The sequence below is a fragment of the Lutra lutra genome, chromosome 8 (assembly GCF_902655055.1).
Source record: "Lutra lutra chromosome 8, mLutLut1.2, whole genome shotgun sequence".
In the NCBI taxonomy this organism is placed as follows: Eukaryota; Metazoa; Chordata; class Mammalia; order Carnivora; family Mustelidae; genus Lutra; species Lutra lutra.
The window spans coordinates 35,914,713-35,919,752 of record NC_062285.1 but is presented as its reverse complement, the minus strand read 5'-3'; positions in this window follow the sequence as shown (position 1 = coordinate 35,919,752).

Here is a 5,040-nt window from a genome sequence, read left to right as displayed (position 1 = left end):
CGAAATATGGCTAATAAAATCCTGCTTCACCCAGAAACACCATTCTAAGAACAGATGTCCCACAAGCTGGGGTTTTCCTACCACTCAAGACCCTCTTCTAGGGGTACCTGGGTGGCTTAGTGGGTTAAGCCTCTGCCTTCGGCTCAGGTCATGATCTCAGGGTCCTGGGATCAAGCTCCACATTGCGGGGGGGGGGGGTCTCTGCTCAGTGGGGAGCCTGCTTCCCCCTCTCTTTCTCTGCCTGCCTCTCTGCCTGCTTGTGGTCTGTCAAATAAATAAAATCTTAAAAAAAAAAAAAAAGACCCTCATCTAAGTAGAGCAAAGTGGCCCAAGGAGGTGGAAGGACCCACAGTCAACGTGTAACCCAAACCTACAGTGGAGCGATGACCTGGGCCTGGCATCCAGCTTCCAATTCCTGGTGGGTTTGTGTGACTGCCTGCCTGCCATCTTTGATCCTAGTCGAGGTGGTGGGGGCTCGGGGACTGATTAGATGGTGGTGTAGACAGGCTTTCCAACTTTGCTTCTACCCTGATTTCTCTTTTCTGCTTAGGAAGGACCTCAGAGGGGTTCAGCAGTTTGAGCTGGAATTTCTGAATGCCAGGGTGTGATGGATTTTACTTTGCTTCTGTTTGTCTTTAAGGCATAAAGGAGAGGAAGATGTACTTACAATGCAATGGGAAGTTTTAATCCTTTAGGCTCTGTGGTTGATGTCCTCCCTTCCCAAATAAATAAGGGCAGTGCCAGGCCCGCTTCTGCCCCAGCGCTTCCAGAAAAGACCGGCCAGTTCAGGGCCAGGAGACACCAGCTGCTCCAGACTATGCAAGAAAGTAAGAGCCCAAGTATGCCTCAGTTTGGAATAAAAAGCAGAGCTGGTACTCCAGCCCTGCCTTGGGTTTCTCCAGTCTCCTTGGGTGGTTGGAGAGAGAGGTTCTTAATTTTTTTTAAGATTTTATTTATTTATTTATTTATTTATTTATTTTTAAGATTTTTTATTTATTTGTCAGAGAGAGAGGGAGAGAGAGCGAGCACAGGTGGACAGAATGGCAGGCAGAGGCAGAGGGAGAAGCAGGCTCCCCGCCAAGCAAGGAGCCCGATGTGGGACTCGATCCCAGGACCCTGGGATCATGACCTGAGCCGAAGGCAGCTGCTTAACCAACTGAGCCACCCAGGTGTCCCTAGATTTTATTTATTTTTGAAGATTTTATTTATTCAGGATGCCTGGATGGCTCAGTTGGTTAAGCGTCTGCCTTGGGCTCAGGTCATGATCCCAGGGTCCTGGGATCAAACCCCGAATCGGGCTCCCAACTCAGTGGGAGGTCTGCTTCTCCCTCTCCCACTCCCCCTGCTTATATACCCTCTCTCGCATCTCTGTCAAATAAATAAAAATTTTTTAATTTTTTAATAAAAATAAAATTTTATTTTTAAAAAAATATTCATTTGAGAGAGGGAGAGAGAGAGAGAGCATGAATAAGCAGGGGGAGTGGCAGGCAGAGGGAGAAGCAAGCTTTCTCCTGAGCAAGGAGCCCGATGCAGGGCTTGATCCCAGGACCCTGAGATGAAGGCAGACGCTTAACCAAATGAGCCACCCAGGCATCCAGAGGGAGGTTCTTTAAAAGGAGGCTGGCAGCAGCTAACCCAAGGCTGGGGCCCTGGCTCTGCCGCTGCCAGCACTGAGATTGATCCGGTGGTCTTCCTGAGCTCTCAGGTTGCGGGAGGCTCAGCAGGGGCCCCGCCCTCATAGAGGTCTCTGAGGAGTGGACAGAACCTCCATGTGAGGCACTGGGGTGGGGTCCCACACATGGGAGCACTCAGCACAAGGCCGCCCATCTGTATCTGCTGCTGCCTCGTTCCATCCAGGTGTTGCCACCGGTACCTGCTGCTGCCCTTGTGAGACCTCAGGGGCTCCCTGAGGTCTCATTGCCTCGCAGCCAGGAGCACAGACCAGCTTCCTTAGGTTGAGGAACGTGGGGCAGTTTAGCCTTCCTCGCATTGTTAGGACTTTCTTGTTCGGGTGTTCACTTTTTCAGATTGCAAAAGCAATATATGATCCAATATTCAATATTATGGGAGAATATGAAATAAAGCGACTGCCCCCAGCCCCTGGGTACAGGCTGTGAAGTTGGGATGCCCACTCGCAGCCTCCCACATCACTGCTAAATGGCTCCACTGTCCATCTTCTTGCTTTCGGTCCGTCCCTTGCCCTCCATGCCCTGCCAGCTCTCCCAGATCTTGGTGCTGGGTGCACATTCGTGTCCTGTCCGTTTGAGTTGGTTGAGGCAGGTGAAGTGCCCAGGAGAGTCAGCCTTGTCTGTCAGAGGAACATGGAGTCCCCCCTTTCATGATTTCAAGGATACTGGGAGGTCTTGTCCAACATGCCTCCCCAGACCCCAGTCCCCGGATTCCCTTCCTAGGAGGAGTAGTTCCCTAGGCTATTAGTTCCGTGGATCCTTCCTTTCTGATCAGAGAGAAAGAAGGTACAACAGTGACCTGAGAGGAGAGAGAGGAGAAAGACATGACGCCCGATTGGCTGTCCCCTGACTTTCACTCAGCGCCACTTCCTTGGGACTCACACAGAATAGGAAAACCAGCCCCTGTTTTTTAGCTAGACCATTCAGCTTTAATAAGAAGAAGTTGGACTCTGTCAACAGCTAAGTCTGAAGGCTGCCTGGGGTGGTGCAGATTTTGGAGCCAGGCCTGGGTTCAAATCTGGATTCCTTTCCTGACTTCCGCATGGAATTCAGCAAGCTACTCTCTCTTTCTGGACCTCAGGAGGATGGAGCTCAAGCTCCCTTGTCCATGGCTGTGAGGACGAAATGAGCGGCTCTGCATTGGGGGCCTCTGCAGGCAAGCACAGGATGTGTCCCCGGAGCCTCCCAAAGGCCAAAACCCAGGGACAGATTCAAGCCTTCGGCAAGGCCTGCATGGGGCCTCTGCACTGCCCACCCGAATACACCCCCGTCCACGTGCCATTTCTTCGCCTTTCACATGGTGCTTTCATGCATGGTTCCACCGAGCACAGGGGGACAGCTAGCTTGCTTACCTGTGAGAAACATGTCAACATAACATGCTTAGTCAAATTCATTATCTTATTTAAAGGAAGATGTGGTCTTATGTTTTTCTGTCATTGTTTTACATGTGAATTTTATCCTCGGTTATGATTATCAATGTCTTGAGGAAAAGAACCATCTTTCCATACGCCCCTTCATTTAATTATTCGCACAGCCTTGTGAGGTAATAGTGCTCCTGGGTGATAAGTGATGAAGATACCCCAGGAGTGGAGGTCAGTGCCCACAGCCTCAGTGGGTAGGAGGCAGAGCAAGCCCAGGACCGGGGTTCCCATGCTCTCAGTTTGCCTCTTTTGCCTTCTGGGTCCAACCGCTGTGTGGCCCTTGGAATTGCCACGAGCATCACAGGGCAACAGCACAGAGTGGTTCAATAGTGCTGGCTGTTTCTGTGCTTAAAAAAAAAAAAAAAAAAAAAAAAAAAAAAAATTTTTGCGCAGACTTAATATTCTGTCAGACTTCACAGTCCCCTCTGTGTTGTGGTGGTGGTGGTATTGTTTAAAGAAAGGTTTTGCTTGTCTCATTCATACATAATTCATGCCTCTGGCTGGGGCAAGAGTCCGAGAGGAGGGCAAAGTATTTGAGTATAAGTCTCTCAAACTCTTTTCTTTGGCAACTTACTCTTAGAAAGAAAAGGAAGTGAAAGCCCCAAGTGTCTGGGGAAATGTCTCTCAGGTCAAGAGCCCACGTGAGTTAGCTCTGCCTATAAGAAGTCTGCCTAGACACCCCCCAGGTCAAGGCCTGAGCTACCCCACCTCCCTGACTAGTGCCAACCACCTAGAAGGAAATGGCCAAGTGTACCCACAATGTTAACACAAGCCTATAAAATGATGACAAATGTCACAGTGACATTTAAGAATTTAGTAAGGAAACCAGGACAGGAAAGATCTTAAAACAAACCACACAGGAAGCTTGTCACAAGTCTCAAGTTTTTTATTTTCAGAACAGAGGCTGGTTTTATTTTTAAAAAGAAAAAGGGGGCAGGGGGAACGTGCTCAACGCTAGTGAGGTGCAACTTCCCTTCTTCCAGGCTCTAACTTCCAGCCAGCTCTCTTCCCCCCAAAACACATGGACTCAGAACCAGGCCAGGTTATATCAGAACAGCCTTTAGAGAGAGGCCGGTCCAGCCCCCTTTTACAATCTGTAGAGTCAGAGGCTCAGGTCAAGGGCACGCCTTACTGGCACACACATTAGAGGCAGACGGTCTGAATTCTGTACCCAGGGTACTTTTCTGTGAACCATACTTCTGAGCTTCAGGAGACAGTGCACCTCCCTGGGGAAACATCTCCAGTTTGACCCCCCACTACAGATGCTCCTAGAAAGCAAGGAAAAATCGGGGTCATGTCTCACTGTGAGTAGGGCAAGGAAAGAAAGTAAAAGCACTCATGAAAAACACCGGAAGGAAGGGATTGACCCCTGAGCACAAAGTGCTCGCACCAGATGTTTGAAAGAGAATGTCCAAGGGTGAGTGGGGGGCCGGCAGACAGAGCCTGAGCAGGACCAGCCTCTGCCAGAGCTGGCCGGGTTGCCATCAGTCTCTCAGCGTACCTAGGGAAGTGGTACCTCATTGGAACCTTTCACAGCCTCCCACCAGAAAACTCAACAGCACTCAGATTTTATAGTCAGTCACTCAGTGGGGGAGACCAGCATCCAAACAGGAGAAAGGGAGTGGGGCAGGGGCCAGCCAGGGGCTGGCCATGGCTCAGACACAAAGTCCATTCACAGCCACTGAGATTAGGTAGCAGAGAGAGCAAAACTGGAGAGGAGATGGAGACCCAGGGAAGAGTCTGGGCCCAGGACTTTGAGCACACAGAATTCTAAGGGAAAGAATATGGTGGGGGGAGAAGGGGGAGTGGGGAGACAGAAAAAAAAGACTAGTTGCAAAATCCAACCCACTAATAATATTGGACCTAGGAGGGCAAGGGGCTGGGAGCATAGATTAATACATTGAGTGTAAACATGTTTCCTCCATCATTCC